This window comes from Pan troglodytes, chromosome 10, assembly GCF_028858775.2.
Source record: "Pan troglodytes isolate AG18354 chromosome 10, NHGRI_mPanTro3-v2.0_pri, whole genome shotgun sequence".
NCBI lineage: Eukaryota > Metazoa > Chordata > Mammalia > Primates > Hominidae > Pan > Pan troglodytes.
In genome coordinates, this window is record NC_072408.2 from 95,848,167 (window position 1) to 95,866,830 (window position 18,664).

General features: G+C 39.0%; 1 long non-coding RNA gene across 3 annotated transcripts in view; it reads right to left on the minus strand.

Annotated features, from left to right (window-relative positions):
• Nucleotides 1–18,664, minus strand: part of LOC746183 (uncharacterized) — a 118,407-nt gene that overhangs the window by 21,021 nt on the left and 78,722 nt on the right. For all 3 annotated transcript variants that reach the window (XR_673525.4, XR_010148097.1, XR_010148098.1), the window contains one exon: nt 16,461–16,527. This is a non-coding gene — a long non-coding RNA (uncharacterized LOC746183). The remainder of the gene's footprint in view (nt 1–16,460; nt 16,528–18,664) is intronic.

Here is an 18,664-nt window from a genome sequence, read left to right on the forward strand (position 1 = left end):
TAAAGAAACCTATTTGTGTTGAATTAATTTCTTTGTAAATTTCACTGTTTTTGCCTATTTGGGGGTACAGCAGCACAGCTTCTCTCAGATATTGGATCTTCTTAATTTAAATTCAAACATACTAATTTCATTATATATTGTATATATCATTATTTTGCTCCCAAACAGAGTTCCTACATGGGACTGAAAAGAACAGAGAAACGTCAAGCCTGGTGGTACACACTTTGCAATCATCCATGCAGAACAAATAATTGAAGCCAGGAGAATAACTGAAATCTTGGAAAAGAGAGTAAAAGCGGAGAAGAGCAAGTCTTCAAGGGCAAAGTCACAAGAACCCCCAAATGTTCTTGCAGGAGAATGAGAAAGAGGTGCTCTCCTACATGAGAGAGTAATTAACCAAAGATGTAGAGAACAAGAAAGAATTGGAGCTGGGCACAGTGGCTCACGCCTGTAATTCCATCCCTTTGGGAGACTGAGGTGGGTGGATCACTTGAGCTCAGGGGTTCAAGGCCAGTCTGGGCAACATGATGAAACCTCATCTCTGCCAGAAATACAAAAAAAAAAAAAATTAGCTGGGCATGGTAGCATGCATCTGTGATCCCAGCTACTTAGGAGGCAGAGGAGGGAGGATAACTTGAGTTTGGGGGGAAGGGGTTGCAGTGAGCCAAGATTGTGCCACTGCACTCCAGCCTGGGCAACACAGTGAGACCCCATCTCAAAGAAAAAAAAAGAATTGGAAGAAAAATGTCAAGTAATGAGGGCTTGGCCAATCGAGTTGATTGAGGCAAAAAGAAAATGGGAGTTGAGAAAAATCTTCTGGATTTACCTATTGGGAAGCTCTTGTGATCCTCAAAGAAGGAGTTTCAGTGAAGTGCTGGAAGGAGATACTCCATTACAAGAAGCTGAAGAGGGTGAGACTACTCTGGTTCATGGAATAAAAAGACAGCTGTAGACATAGATCTATGGGCTCTGCTCATAGATCCTGCCTTCCTCATTCATGGGGCTGCAAGTACTATGGTCCCTCACCCAGACTCATTCAGTCCAGCTCCTCTGGTGAGCCATCTCTCACCCAGGAAACAAGCACATTGGGATATTCTGGAAAGGGTTTTGGCATTGGTTGTGGGATTCATCCAAGAATCCAGGATTCCAGCAGCACGTTTGCACTAGTTGTGGCCTTCTCTCCACCTCCCATCCTTTTGGCTCCCACATTGTTACTAGGCTTCAGCTTTGGCTTTTGGATTGGCATTGCTATTTACCCACGGGTAGAAGAACATGCCCTGAATCCTATCACCTCCTGTCTTGGAAACTGGCTCGCTGACTAGCCTTTACATAACCCTCTCCAAGGGTCTGAATTCTGTTTATAAGCCCTAGCGGGGAGTCATGGTCCTAAAGGACTAACTGCACAGAAGGAAGATACTGTGACCCACATGACTTCAGCTTTTATCACCATTTCCTAGAATTTTTTGCCACCTGCCCAAACCACAGGATTGGTCTTAAATGGAGATTAGCTATCATTTCTGTTGCATACAGTGTATTAATGTAAAAGAGTCCTCTGCCTTCTCCTGACTAACATGATCTATCACCTGTAGCTATACCACTCTGGATGGCCTTCAGTTCCTTGGCTTGTGTTCTAGCTTATGAAACGTCCCTCCCAAGCTTTTCCCTTTATGGAGATAGTTTGAACACTATTCTCTGGCCTTAAACCCCACCCTACTTCCAAGACACATAAAAACATGCACGTGCAAAGGTAAAGACATGTACACACACATACAACCTTCGATTTTAGATTATGCTTTCATTCCTATGGGTCCCATAGCTTGGTAGAGTCATGGATCTCCTAAAACTCCACCATCTAGATGAAACTCCAACTGTAGTCTCCCTAATCCCCCAGGCTGAGTAGACAGAATCAGATATAGCATTAGTTTATATCAACAGGAACCTACTGTCTAGATAAAGGGAAGCAAGAATCTTACTGTAATTGGTACTGGGAAAAGACACAACCAAGCACTGAATTAAATTTGGATAAGTTCATTTTAACTTTGGTGTCAATTCTTACTAAGTTCTAGCAATGACAAACAAGAAGTCTGACAACCTAACGTCTTAATTAGAAATAAAGCCAACAAACATAAGAGAAAAGCTCAACATCACTGATCATTAGAGAAACGCAAATCAAAACCACAGTGAGATAACATCACACGCCAGTCAGAGTGGCAATTGTTAAAAAGTCAAGAAACAACAGATGCTGGCAAGGCTGTGAAGAAAAAGGAATGCTTTTACATTGTTAGTGGGAATATAAATTAGTTCAACCATTGTGGGAGACAGTGTAGTGATTCCTCAACGATCTAGAAAAAGAAATGCCATTGGACCCAGCAATCTCATTACATATATCCCATTATATATATTATTATATACATTTAAATAATTCTATTATAAAGAAACATGCATGTATATGTTCATTGCAGCACTATGCACAAAAGCAAAGACATGGAATCAACCAAAAGGCCCATGAATGATAGACTGAATAAAGAAAATGTGGTACATATACACTATGGACTACGATGAAGCCATAAAAAAGAATGAGATCATGTCCTTTTCAGGAACATGGATGGAGATGGAAGCCATTATCCTCAGGAAACTAACACAGGAACAGAAAACTAAACACTGCATGTTCTCACCTGTAAGTGTGATCTGAACAATGAGAACACATGGACACAAGGAGGGGAACAACATACACAGGGGCCTGTAGTGGGGTGGGAGGAGAGAGAGCTTTGGGATAAATAGCTAATGCATGCGGAGCTTAATACCTAGGTGATGGGTTGATAGGTGCAGCAAACCACCATGGCACACGTTTACTTATGTAACAAACCTGCATGTCCCCCAGATGTATCCCAGAACTTAAAACAAAATAAAAAGTTTAAAAAAATAAATAAATATGATGTACATCTATTTTAAAACTAAACCTTTTTTTTTTAAACTGTGGAGTATGGTTGACAAGGAGTGTGGCAGATATACTTCAAAAGCAATCAGAAATACAGTTTCTTAGGATCTGCTGATCTCTAACATTCCTTTTAGGTCTTATAGCCTGAGACCGTGAAAAAATAAGGTTATTCTAATATTATTCAGAAGTTTCCAATTCAAATTTTCCTGTATTGTTTCCTCTTTCCAATAGTTGATGCCTCTGGCAGCACTTCCAAGAATCTCTTTCCTGCATCAGAGAATATCTTTTGAAAGACAGTAAATGACTAAATTAGTGAGATGATGGGTTAATAAGCTGATAGTCTCATATAATTTCTGTGGCAGGTTAAATGTGATGAGGGCTCAATGTTGGATCAAATTTCAATCAGGGATCAAATGAGGGGTAATTTAGCAAAAAAGAAAAGATCACCCTTTTTAGTAACTCTGTAACTAGCACTTTCATTATGTTACACATTGTGGTAGGCACAATAATGATCCCACCCACCCCAAATGTCCACATCTAATTCCTAGAAGTTGTGAATATGCTATCTCAGATGGCAAAGGGGACTTGCAGATGTGATTAAGTTTATAGACCTTGATATGGGGAAAGTACCCCAGATTATGTATACAGTCCCAATCTAATCATAAAAATCATTTAAGTTGAAGAGTCTTTCCCAGCTGTGTTCAGACAGAGATTGAATAACTGAAGAAAGGTCAGAGAGATGCAACAGTGCTAGCTTTGAAGATGAAGGAAAGGGGCATGAGTCAAGAAATATGGGTACTTTCTAGAAGTTGGAAAAGACAAAGAAACAGCTTTCCCCCTAGACATCATTGAGCAACACAGTCCCACTGATGCTCACTGCTGCCTTGATTTTAGCCCAGTGAGACCTGTGTTGGACTCCTGACCTACTGACACTGTAAGATGATAAATTTCTATTGCTTAATCACTAATTTGTGGTAATGAGTTGTGTACACAGTAGAAAACTAACACATATATTGAACATATATATTTTTTTACTTATGGTCCGCTCTCCAATACAAATTCTGCCCAGAGGACTAATACCTTGCAAACTCTGTGTATAAATACCTTTTAAAATTTTACTAACAGTTACATGTTTCATTTACATAGTGTTTATCATGTAAGATAGGCAGGCTATGGGTGAATATTCCCATTTAATAGATGAGGAAACTGAGCTTTAGACTGTAAAGTGTCTTGCTCAAAGTTGCAGAATTGATAAGAGAGTGGTTGGGATCGAATGTCGATTCTTGTCTTTTGACTCTTTCAATCTTTTTTCCATAGCACCAACTCTGTCTCTAGCATTATTTCATGTGCTCCTCATATCAACAGCAGAAGAAACAGATACAGATGCCATTGTTTTTATTTTATGGATGCAAAATTGTAGAGGAATTAAGTGATCAGTACTGAAACCAGGACAAGAACTCCTTACATTTAACTTGTAATCTAGGGCTCTTTCTGATTTGCACGGCCACCTATAAACTATGGTGTGTATGCCTAGGTTTAACACATGCAGGATATTTAAAGGAGAGAACATATAGTTTAAATAAAAACAAACTTGACTTAGTATTGACCTAAGTTAGTTAATGTCCTTGAATCTTAGTTTTCTCATTTGTAAAATACAAATAGTATATCAGCTTGACATAATTGTTGAAAGGATTTGTTCAGTTTTCAACAATAATGAGAAAGTTGCATTTAAACACAGCTCCTGGCATATATGAATATGTAAGCACATTGTGTCAGGGTATCATGTCAATTTCATGACAGCTTTATGTTCCTCCTCATAGACAAACAGAATCCACATTTTCAATCTGTCAAAAGTCACTAAATACTGGCTCCAATCAAGCTAATAAATCCAACCAAAGAAAGAGATATGTGGAAAACAAGATGTTCCCTTCATTATCATGGATGAATCCGTAGTGGTCCCTTTCCCTTCTTGAGTCCAAAAGGAAAACTTACATGAATGTGAAGGATTTAGTCTTCCGGGCTTCTGATAATTAGAGACACAAGAAAAAGTGAGTTTTAACTTCAGTGAACCTTTCCAAGAGAAATTGCAATCATGTTCAAGTCTGTTCCATTTGTATGGTCTCTATCAAATCAAAGTTAACGGGAACAGAGAGACCCCAACTTGAACAGGGAGCTCCTAAAATGCTAGGAAAATACATTTTCCACAATCATTTAAAAATACAGTACTACTTGACATAACTCTAGAAGGAACTTCTGTGGCTCAGCACAAACCTGCTCTCTTGAGATAAATACAACATTCTATAAGTAAAAGCCTCTTTTTAAAAAAAGAAAATGACTAATTAGCAATGGGACTGTAGATTGTGTTTTACTATGATGTAAGTTCTGATTATTTGGGGTATTTTTGTATTCTCATAATGAAGATTGCTAATACTATCTTATCTAAAGCAATTTTGAAGAAATACATATTTCTTTACCCAAAATAATTCTTCATAGACACTGTCATTTTGGATAATAAAAAGCAGATAAAACATTTTATAAATAACTATTTAAACATTTATTATTTATTACTCTATGATTTTCCTTTGTGATATACATTAAAGGGAGATTAGGAATCTTTGGAATATTTTAGTTCTTTGAGTATATGGATCATGAAATCCATCTCATGCTTTTTCTTCCCATTAAACATTGAAAACAGGTTACTAAAATAGACACACCAATGATATCTACCAACGACTTCTAAAGTCCTTGTATCCTCATGATATATATTAAATATGTATTCTTATATCCTATTGAGTAATCAGAAAATGTCATCAGTAAACCTGCATAACTGAAATGAATTCAACATAAAAGTAAGGAGTCTCAGAATTAGATAGAAGTGTCAGCTCTCATGGGCTTCCTCACTTGGGCATCCTAAAAGCTATTTTAATTCAACATTCCCCAAACTGAACTCAACATCCCCTTCTACCCTTCTCCAACCTACTCTTCCTCTAGGTTTTCCATTCTGAATGGCAGCAGCCTCGCCTCCCACCTCTTCACCCTGGTTGTGAGCCTGGTTACTTTTCCCCCTCCCTCCTCACAATCAGCAAATTTCTACATCTTGACAGTCACTCTTTAAATATCCCTTGACTTCAGTCAGAATACCACCACCTAAGTCTATACATCCAACCTCTGTCACGTGGATACCGGAAATTATTTCTTAGCTAATCTACTGCTCTGCTCTCATTTCTCTCCTCGCCATTGACACCTAGTTTCTTAAATATCACTTATGAGACTCCTGTGCTCAAAATTGTTCTTTTGCATCTCACTCCCTATAGGATGAAGACCATACACCTTAGCATGGAGTAAAATATTAGGTTGGTGTAAAAGTAACTGCAGTTTTTGCCATTACTTTCAAGAAAACTTTCATTGCTTAGATCCTCAAAAAAAAAAAAAAAAAAAAAAACTTACATTTTGCTGGTTGTGCATAAGTGCCCTGAACTTGGCCATTCTGAACTCTTGGAGGTTTGCTTCAAATATGGCATGCCCCTTCACAGCTCTGCACCGGCTCATCTACTGTCCTTACCAACTAAATTAGCTCCCCGCAACTTATCTGCCAATAAACTTCTGCTTGTTCTTTAAAAGGCTCTCTTCAGCTGCCCTTTCCTAATAACCCTGCTTTGCTCCAAGAGGCACTCCTTTCTCTCCCTGTACAGCATCCATTATGCTGACTTTACTTGTTTGTCTCCCTCATTAAATGATAAGCTCTTTACGGGCTTCTTGTTCATAATTGCTTTCTGATAAATGAATGGTTCTAGGCTAACATTTTCCCCTGTCAAAGGAGGTAATTTAGCTCCAGAGAGGTTGAGCAACTTGCCCAAGGCCACATAGCTGAATAACAGACAAGCCATCCAGGCAGACACCACAGGCCTCCAGATGTCAGCCTAGTAATTACTGTCTGCATCCAGATGCTTTCATATTTAGCACAATCGTGTCTTACAGCAACAGCTTTCCCTGAGTTTTCTATGTTTACTAGTGAACTATTACTGTTGAATCAACTTTTTTTTTTTCACCAATGCCTTGATTTTCTCTTGGGAAACTACCTCTTACATATTCTCAGTGCTGTAATTAAAACAGGGCCGGCTCCATACCCTGACTTTAGAAAAAGGTAAGTGACACAGGGCTGCCCAATGGGAGTGCTATGTCCTCTGAGCAAATCAGAGAAAATGAGCGTCAGCCCAGGACTTGAGAAAGAAAAGCTCTGTTTCCACTGGGCTATGAAGCTGAACTGAGAGAATAGACTCAGAAAGAAGTCAAAAGAGAGAAACACAGAGTTGAGAGATTTCTGAGGAAATGGTTTGAACACCTCCAGCCAGTCATTTCATATGCCAGTATGGGGAAGTTTTGTCATGTGTTGACTTGGCTAAGCTACACTCTATCACTCAGAATCCCCTTTGCTATAAATGTCTGATTAGAGTGGAACACAAAAGACATTTTGCATGGGATTCAGAAGGTGGAGGTGAAGGCAACCACATTGTTTTTATGCCTGAAAGGGCTGGGCAGGGGCACCAGGTTCTGCTGCAGTGCATGTGCTTTGTCAGTTATCTACTGACTTTCCTTTGTTGTTGTGAGTCAACAGCCAGATTTACATCTACTCCACCTTCCCTCAGATTCTCTTACACTTTCACCGGCTCCTGGGCCAAGTGCATATTTAGCTTGCACTTGGAAAGCATGACACTTGGAAAGATGCACTAGGAAAGATGACAAAGGGTGCCATCTTTCCTTCTGCAGGAAGGAGTTGACGTGGTCTGCAGATGGTAAGACACAGACCAGGTTCCAGTCCATCCTCAGAGGTCAGATATATATATATATATATATATATATATATATATATATATATATATCCCACTTTCCTGCTAGACAGCTAGCTCTGAAGTCTTCATGCTCCAGCATCAGAAATGAAGACAACAGCTATATGAAAACTCATGAACTAACCAGCTTTCAAAATTGCATAGATCTAATTATTGTAATAAATCTCTTAGTGTGTGTGTGTGTGTGTGTGTGTGTGTGCACGCGCATGCGTGCGCGCACAGACGCCTTTGATCGATTGAGCCATTCTCTGATTGGACCCCAGCTGATACACAATATTATCAAGTGTCTTTTTCATTACATAGTTAACGTTTAAGTCAGTATGGTTTAAGTTTAAATTTAAGCCAGATGGAATTTGGTTTCTGTCACTTGCCACTAAAAAATGATTAATATGCAGGATTATCCTATTTTGACTAAGCAACTTGATATCCTGAGGGCAAGATCTGTCCTTCGCTTCTCCTTAAATCCCCAGCATGCAGCAAAATGTCAGATATATAGTAGGCACTCGACAGGCACATGTTGAATGAACTAACTAAAGGCCACAGAATAAAAATATTCTCTAGGGGACCCAGAGTTGAAGCCTCACACAATGTGAATCATGTGGAGGATGAAATGCGAGATGAGAGGAACCCCATGCCTCTGCAGAAAGCCATGAAGATCCTGGGTCTGAGGAGCAGCTGGGCCTCCCACCTGGCCGCCTGGAGGAAGGGGCAGCACAGGCCTGACATCTCATGTTCACCACAAGCACAACAGGTGTCCCGGGGCCAGCCAGCCCTCGCACGGAAGCGAACTTCCTGTCACTGCCGACAGGGATTCACTAGATGTACATAACAGAAGTGGCGCAGGAAGGCGTTTTTTCAATAGAAAATTTGAAAGCATATCAGATTCCTAGAAAAGGAAGCTTCTGAGAAGGTGATTTCACAGTAAGAAACCCCATGAATCATTAAAAGGATTTATATCTGAGATAAAACATAAATGTGAATCATTCTTTGTGCTTGTCTAGAACATTTTAAGAGAGCCTAAGGAAGTAAGTGGTTCATGGGAACCACAAAGACAAAAATTTCTCAACAGAAACCTTCCAAATGGTTTGACTGATATTCAGCATAAGTGAATCAGGCAATGAGCCAATTTATTTCCAAGAAGAAGCCTTCACAGAGAAAAAGATGTGACAATCACCTTGAATATTGAATCAAAATGGCAGAGGGCAGGCTAATCATGACCCCCAAAGATATCCAAGATCTAATCCTGGAACCTGTGAATATTACCTTATATAGAGAAAGCACATTTGAAGATGTGATTAAATTAAGGCTGTTGAGATGGGAAGAGTGTCCTGGATTATCCAAGTGGACCCTAAATGCAACCACAAGTGTACTCGTAAGAAGGAAAAAGAGGTAGATTTGACCATGGAGGAGATGGTGATGTGAAGAAGAAGTCAAGGGAGATTTGAAGTTTCTGGCCTTGACAATGAAGTAAGGGGCCATGAGCCAAGAAATGCTACTCTAGAAGGTAGAAAAAATGTAAGAAAAGGGATTCTTCCTAGAGCCTCTGCTGGTGGTGGGATGGATGGGGGTGCATGGTCCTGCCAACACCTTCGTTTTACCCTCTTAAAACCTATATTGTACTTATACCCTCCCACCCCCGAGAACTGTAAGAGAACAAAGTGTGCTGTTCTAAGTCATCATGTTTGTGATGATTGGCAAAAGCAACCATGGGAATCTCATATTACGGACCAGACCCCAGAGCCACAGCTTGCTGGATGTAGAAAAGAGGAAACAGTGCTGAACATGGGCCTACTGGAAAGCAGGATGCTGCAAAGACCAAAGACTTACAGAGAAGAGTCCAAACTGGCTCCCCACCCCAAAGGGTACTCTTCTGAAATACAGAATAATCTGCAGCCCTCTATCCCTGCCCCAAAAGAAACCTCTCTTCTCTACATCAAGCATAAGAAAAATTCTTGATGGATTTCCTGGATCCACAACCATCTACTCTCCTAAATTTTTTTCTGGTGACCTTGGTATCTGTCCCATTGACTCGCCCCTTCCTTTCATCTCTATGCTTGGCTCCTTCTAATCGACATTTCACTTAGCTTGAAGGTTTCTTTCCCTGGCTTAACTTTGGCATATTGTCTTTAGGGTTCTACTGGTTCCATGTCTCATATCCCATTGGCCTGAGCAGCTCTTCTTCCATATTCAACCATGGTTCATGGAATCCCATCTGGAATTATCAGCCCAGCTCACCTTAGTTTTCTATGAAGAAGGTGTAGTGGAACAGAGAAAAGCACTGGCTCTGGAGCCAGAGAGAGACAAGATTTTGGAACCTGGCTCCACCTCTTGCTGATATGGATCCTTAGCTTCTTCAAAGGTTATTTTTCTAACCTATAAACTGGAGATAATACTTTCTTCATTGGGTTGCTGTGAAGATTAGAGATAATGTATAGAAATTGAGTATCTGTCTCAACACATATTAAATGCTCAATAAAAACCTGTTATTATAATCATAAATCAAGTGAATGGTTACTATTATGCTTTCAGTTGAGAGTGTCTTTGCTGTGACTGTGGTCTCTGCAACACAGCCCCTCCCCTGAATCTACCTCCCCTAAGTGGTAGTCTCCTCTTAGGCAACTTGAGTACAACTCTTTTTTTCCCCCTACTAGGAGAAGACCAAGCTCTGTATCAGTGAATCATAATAGAAGTAAAAATCCAATTTGGTTTCTTGTCTGACCATCTGGGTTTCTAAGAGAACAGAATGTGAAGTCAGACATTCTGGATTCAAATCCTAGTTCTATTTCTACTTTCTAGTTATGGCACCTTGGACACATTATTTATCTTCTCTGTGCTTCAGATATCCCATTGTAAAGTGGAGATAATAATAGTGACCAGCAACATAATAGAAAATTGTGGGAAGCAGTTGAACAGACACTTCAAAAGAGAATACATTCAAATGGCACAAAAAGTAAAGAAAAATACTCACACAATCGATCATCAGTTCAAAACACAATGAAATGCCACTACATACTCAGCAGAATAGCTAAATGAATATGACTAAGTCTTGGTGGAAAAGGGGAACAATTGAGATTCCTCTACACTGCAAATGAGTACAATACCATCCTGAGACCTGGCAAGAGGGTTCATTCTAGACCTGGTCCTACCTCACCTCATAAAGTAAGGAGCCCATGGAGCCAAACGAACATGGCAACTAAGAACCTTCTGTGGACTATAGTCCAAAACCAGGACTCCAGAATGTCCTGTCTGATTGGGTCTCTTCCCTAGGCCGATTTTCTAAAGGCAGACCACGTTGCTGGAATGTGTAAATCTTAGTCCAAGGGGTGGCCAAAGAAGGGTGGCATGGACAGAGCTTTCATATGCATATTAGGCTGGTTGCAATGTAAGACATAAAAAAGAGTGGAAAAGAAGAAAAGCAAGGCTTGCACTGGGGGAGAAGGGATGGCTGTCTCCATGCTATGTTGCCACTGAGGATAACTAGCACAATCACCACGAAAAATGGTTTGATAGGATCTACTAAAGCTGAACATAAATATACCACAAAACCCAACAATCTCACTAGATACATAACCAACAAAAGTAAATATCGCACTTTGGGAGGCCAAGGCAGGCAGATCACTTGAGGTCAGGAGTTCAAGACCAGCCTGGCCAACACGGTAAAACCTTGTCTCTACTAAAAATACAAAAATTAGCTGGGCGTGGTGGCGGGTGCCTGTAATCCCAGCTACTTGGGAGGCTGAGGCAGGAGAATCACTGGAACCCAGAAGGCGGAAGTTGCAGTGAGCCAAGATCATGCCAAGATCTGGGCAACAGAGCAAAAAACTAACTAACTAACTAAATAAATAAATAAATACATTGGTTTTATTCATGTGTAATACACATACACATATATTGTTAAAGAGAGTAGTACCACTATTTATTATAGCCCAAAACTAGAAACAAGCCAAATTTTCTTCAACATTGAAGTGCACAAATAAATTGCAGTATAATGATACAATGGAATACTAACAGCAATGAAAATGACTGAACTGCTACACACAACAATGTAGATAAGGCTCACAAATATACTACTGAGCCTAAGAAGTCAGATATAAATGAAAACATCCCATGTGATTACATTTATATAAAGTCTAAAAGCAGGCAAAACTAATCTATGTTGACAGGAGTCAGGATAGTGATTAACTTTAGGGTGGTAGGGGGTGCCTCTAGGGTGCTGACAGTGCTCTATTTCTTGATGTGGGGTACAGTTGCATAAGCATATTCAATTCATAAAAACTCATTGAAATGTACATTTATAATTTATGCTTTGTGTCATGAGGCAGAGTAATCATATACTCTAGGAAGAATATATTCAATGGGAAGGGAGCTCAGGGACTCCCACTTCAACTCAGCCTGTGAACCAGTTGCCCTTGGATGTCTACCCAGAATCTACAGGAGAAGGATTTGCACCCTTTCTATGTGCTTCTGTTGTTACGTGTATTCTTTCATAGTGATTGTCAGCTTCCATAGGTGTCTCCCTCAATGTACCACAGGCCACTTGAGGGCAGAGACTGCTTCTTTTATTTCTAACTTCCCCAAGATTAGCATTGTATATGACAAGTGAATGGTTTTCAATAACTCTGAATCAAAGAATAAATCCCTGACCTGTAAGAAGTACCCATCTCTTTCTCTCCTCATATTTTTTTTTCTTTCTCTCTTCCTCCAGTTTTTCCTTCCAGCCAGGGGAACCTCTATTAGACAGCAGCTTTCATGTCTCTTTTGATAAGAACCATTATTAACAGTCTAAACTGAAACAGTGGCCAAGTCCACTTCAAAGTGTGCCCAAAGTACATACCATGATTTACTCTCTAATTAGACAAAAGTTTCCATTGAAGAAATTCACTGATTTGTTGCTTAAGCAGCAAGCATCTGCAGTTAATGGGGTCTTTCAGGACGGTGGGCATAGCTTCTAGAGAATCATCCATGTTATGTGAAGTGGAAGATCAACAAATTCAACAGCTGATAACAACACAATGCACTTCACCTGAGGACAAACAACTACAACTAAGGCACTTTACAGGCTGTCATGAATGATCTGCAAAATGCCCCCAACAGGGGAAGGAGGGTCCTGAAATAGGAGCTCAGTATCGGATGAGCACTTGCTTATGGTGCACAAGTACTAGTCTACAATTCTTTGCACACGGTATATTAAACATTAAGGTATAATTGGCTGAAAATGGCATTAAGCTCTAGAATTTTTTTCTATAGAAATACCCATATGTGCAAAATGATATGTGAAAAAAAAGTTCATAGAATCATTTGGAATAGGGAAAATTGGAATCAATTGCAATGCTTATTATTAATAGAATGTTCAAATTATGGTACTGCCATTTTATGAAGTAATAAGTAGCGGTTAAAAGAGCATAGGATGCCTCTATATGTATCGGCATGGAATTATATGAAATATCCAGAGAAAATACTGCAGAACTATATGTAATTTCCAATTATATGAAATTTTTAAATACAGAAATATGTTTATAAAATGCATAGAAAAACATCTGGAAAGATTTATACCAAAAAGTTGATGGCGGTTATATCAGAGAGAAAGAGTTAGAGAAATGAGAAAGAGAGCCAGGAATGGAAGGAATGACATTTTGCTTTTTCTTATTTATATTTCTGATTTGCTTAAATCTTTTATTATGAGCTTATACTGCATGATAATGCTTAAAATCTTTAAGGTATTAGATTACTTTAGAAATGAGTTTGAAATAATCTTCATTGCTTACCTTGGATATTTATTCCATCTTCCTATGTACCAACCATTTGACTAACTGTAAAATAGTGATAATAATTACTACTTCACAGTGTGGTAGCAGGAAATGATCTATGTAAAGCTTTCAGCCCAATTTCTGCTACTGATAAAATTTATTTGTACAAGTTGATTATTGCTGTTTGTAATAAAGCATGTCAAAAATCAGTAGTTTAAAACAATGACCATTTATTATTGCTCATGTAACTATAACTTTGCTGGAGGTTGGCTGGTACAAACGGGGTTTATCTGGGCTGCTGTCTTGAGTTTGGCTGTGCTCTACACACCAACATCCTCCTTGGATCAACGTGATAATCAGAGCACGTACTTATGGTGACAGCAGAAGCACAGATAGGGCAAACATGCAAAGTCTATTAAGGAATAGGTTTAGAACTGACACACTGTAATTTCTACCTCATCCTATTGGCCAAATATAACACAAGACCTATCTCACAGCAAAGGGATATAGAAATACACTTCACTAAGAGTGACCAACCATCTCAGATTGCCCAGGACTTGGGGGGCTTCCAGAATGCAGAAATTTCCATAGTAAAACCAGGAAAGTCCTTGGGTAAATCTGGACTGGCTGGCCACTCAACATGTCTCTCTATTTAGTGAGATGAATTTCAAAGTTACCCAGCAACAAGTATGGAAAGGGATGGGATCAAGACTCAAGGCCAGCGATGCAATCCACTACACCTTTAATACTGTCATAATGTCAGCAACTAGAAAAACAGGCAAATAGTAGGTGGTCCAAATTAATTTTGGTAGATTGATTTTAAGTTGGCTGAACAACATCAGATCCCCCTAAACTCTCCATCAACAGAATATTTCCCAGAATAGACTCCTCAAATAAAAGGGTATTAAAGATGTTTCTGTAGTAACGGGGTGTAGCATTAGACAGGTGATTAGGATAGATTATTAAAGAAGCTTAAGACTCTTTCAAACCTAATTCTAACTTCATTTGACAGACAATAAGATCAGTCTCTCCAAGACCAATGAAAATTGTTAATATCAATCTCCTTTCCTTCTAGGGAGAATATTTAGCTTATAACAGACTCTTACCAGGGGCAGGTTGTCTGACTTCTAATCATTTGCTTGTATGTGATCATGAATATTTATTTAGCCCCCTCAGCTTTACTAATCCTTTTCAAACACAGGGACCTGTTGTGGGTATTTGTTCCCAGAGGTTAAATCCACAGAGCCAGGGGGAGCTCCACTCTGCCTGTTGTTTCCCTATACCCACTATTCCTCTTCCTGTCTAGACTATACATTTCTCCTCTGAAGACAGATCCTTATGGATAAGATCAATGCATAGGCACGAATCAGAAAGATTTCTCTCAATTTACAACCATTTTCTTTATCTGAAATGCATCAAAGAAGAAAGACTATTAAAGCTTGCAAGTGTTAGGGTTTTTAAATTTAAAAAATAATAATAAGGAAAAGCAGGACTCTAGACATCCCATAATGGGAATGGGCAGCTAAAATATAATACTTTGGGTTCATTTTCATATGAACTTGGATAATAAAACAAAGAAATATTAACATGCAATGAAAACACACTCAAATGAGAGAGCCAACCGGGAGATGACTGTCAAAAAATGTTTGAGGGTTAAAATGGCAGATAGTTTCAAAGCTTTCAGGAAAATCAATTAGAGCCTAAGTGACCTCTCAGACAAGTATCTGGACACTAACCACTTTACAAATTCCAATCTAGGCGCGAGTAACAAGTGAATTAAACTGCTTAGAGTTCTATCAATAATCAGGAATGTATAGTTTAGATAGATTACCTTAAATTTTAATCAATAATTTTAAAGGGACCCAGTAATCAGCTTCATTACACTCTACCCAGATGAAGTAAGTGGGGTCAACTAACTAAAATATAAAGGAGTTTTCAGCTGCTCACCTCTCCTCACAAATGGGTACTCTCCCGACTGACTCTGTGACATTTATACAGCCTGTAATTCTGAACACATCACCTGCTTTAGGAGACCTAGCAGCAACTCCATATGTAGACTTAAGATCTTGTTAAGCACTTGGGCCTGATAGAAACTGACAAAGTCTTTGCCTTACCTGAGATTCCAGCACAGCTGAGCACCCAGGAGATTCCCAGTTGACAAATAGTGAGGGCAAAGAGCAAGCCAGTCCCCAAGCTGAGCTTCCCCCAGGTCCTTCTTTTGATCCACTGGCTTCCCAGCCCATCTGTTTTCATTCTTAGTTTAATTTGATGAGGGAGGTGGTAAAGAAGCACATCATTGCAGATGTCAAACGCATAAGCTAAATAAGAATCCACAGAGTTGCTACCCTCAGCTTTTCTCTAAGTGATCTCAGAGGGCATTATGATTATAACATTAAACCAGGATACCGAGTTTGGGGGCAGCTTATCAGTTAACCATGACATTCCATGAAAAGCGTGGACCAACCAACATTTTGTTAGAACAGACTGACTAATAAAGAGGGAAGGGATAAGACAAAGTGACACTGTTCCCCTGGCTTTTCAAATTATCCAGGGAATAAAAGAAATTGCAGGGCAAATATTCATCCTGAATTAAAAGCTACTCAGGGAATGAGAAACAAACGAAAATCTATTATGCCATAGAAAGGGTCTCCAGAGGCCTAGAGCAATTTTTTTAAATATGAGCCACTGATTAATGACTTGGGCTACAAGGGAATGCCTAGGGAATTAGAGACTTGTGATTTAATTTCCTTCTGGGAGTAGCAAGTCCAGAAGGAGAGGAAGCCACCTTACTAATTGGTATTAGAAAATTGGGGTTAAAGGAAAAAAGAGGAAATAAAGTTGAGTTCAGGAATCTTATGGAGATGATGTCATGTCAAATACAGTCTTCATAGAGATGAGAGCGATAACTGACAGTTATTGAGTGCTTACTATATGCCAAGAACTTCCAAGTGAATTCTGTTCTGTAGCGCAGGTACTACCACATATTTTATCAATTCTGAAACAAAAACACACATACACACAGATTTTAGACATACATATCATTTTCTATACATCATGTCTTTATCTATATATATTGTTATATAAGATTGATGTCACCTTACAATCACCATGGGCCAAAGGGCAGACATGATGTAATTCTCTTATTGTCTATGAATGCGCAAACTCATATTCCTGTCACTTCAGTTGACTTATGCACATCATTGGCACTGTATATGCCGAGTTTAATTGCTGCTGTTTAAAAATATTTCACACTAAACCAAAGGTTTTTTGACAAGCATAAGATGTGACTTTAAATTTGGTATTAGTAAAGTAAATACTCGTTATAAGAAAGAAATTTCATCTTTTTTTCCAAAGCAACAGCCAAATGCTTTATGGGGCACTAAGAAATGAAAGCATCAATAAATAAATGAAGTTGTGCTTCATTTTGTTTCTAGACATAAGTAAAATAATTGTCTATTACATGACAAGCAATTCAAGCAAAGGCAGGGATATATGCAAAATAATTGTCTATTTCATGCCAAGCAATGCAAGTGAAGGCAGGAAAAATTGCCAAGTCCCCAGCAATAGATTAATGACATTTCCAAACTCTGAGAGACTGATTTGACTAACTTGTACATGAGCCTGATTTGACTGATTTGTACATCATTAGCAGTGTTATGTTTTGTTTTCTTATTGATACGTAAAATAATGGTGCATCTCCTGTCTGATGGCACTTAGATTCAATAAACTAGAGTACTGCCACATCTTTTTCTTTTCAGACGAGAAAATCAAGACAAAGGTAAGTTACTTGTCCCAAACCCCACAGAAAGTGAACTTTTTAGAGATATTTAGAATTAGTTCAGTCTGATTGCAGAACTTATTATTTTAATCAGTATGAAAAACTACTTTCCAAACATGGAAAGAAGGTTGGCATAATCTTTTGAAAAATTAAGTCAGAGCATGGCATTTCTCTTTCCAATACATTTTCATCTCATGCTGAGTAAAAGTTGAAGTTCTTACAAGGGCTTACTAGGCCTTGCAAGATCGGCAGTTCCCTTCCTGTCTGTTTGCCACTGCCTCTCAACCTCTTCTTCTTCTATTCCCCTTCACTCAACTCTACTCCAGTCCTATTGACTACTTGCCTTCCCCATGCCACGCTAGCAAATTTGCTCCTACTTCAAATATACTCCTACCTCAGGGCCTTTGCATTTGTTATTCTCACCACTGGGAATACTTCCCCATCACATCTTCACTTGGTCACTTTCTCATTCCTTCATTGTCTGTTCAAATGTCAGAGAGGACCTCCCTGACCTATATAAAAATAGCAGAACTCTTGCTCCATCTCATGCCCTGTCTATTCCCTTTAACATGTTCTATCTTCTCCATAGCATATTACTATATGAAATATCATATATATGACTTTGTTCATTTTCTTGTTGATTGCAACAATGTAAGTAAGCTTCAGAAGGCAGGACCTTTGTTTTATACATTTCTGTATCTGTGTAGACAGTAGGCATTTGATAAGTAAATGAAGAAAATGAATGGATCTTCCTCTGACAAGGTCATTCCACTGTCTTTCCCTTCTGTTTTATTGTCAGTCCAGAAAATTATGCAAATTGGAATCTATGGATTATTATTGCTTGTAAATCAGTAATGCTGTTTTTCATCCCATTTGAGAGATTTAAAAGGGTTGACACTCTTATGACAGAGTGTTTCGAAATGCAGATTTCAGAGCTAGACTACCTGGATTTTAATGCTGGCTCTACCATTTGCCTATGCAATGTCACAAAAGTTACTCAACTCCTCTGAGTCCTCGTTTCCTCATCTGTAAGACTGGGATAATACTAGTGTAGGACTTACATCTGAGGATTCTTATAAGGATTAAATTAAATAATACAGGGATTATTAGCAAGTGCTAAGTATTAAAATATATATATTTTTTTGAGACGGAGTCTCACTCTGTCTCTCAGGATGGAGTGCAGTGGCACCATCTCGGCTCACTGCAACCTCTGCCTCCTGGGTTCAAGCAATTCTCCTGCCTCAACCTCCTGAGTAGCTGGGATTATAGGTGCATGCCACCAAGCCCTGCTAATTTTTTTGTATTTTTAGTAGAGAAGGGGTTTCACCGTGCTAGCCCCAGGATGGTCTCGAGT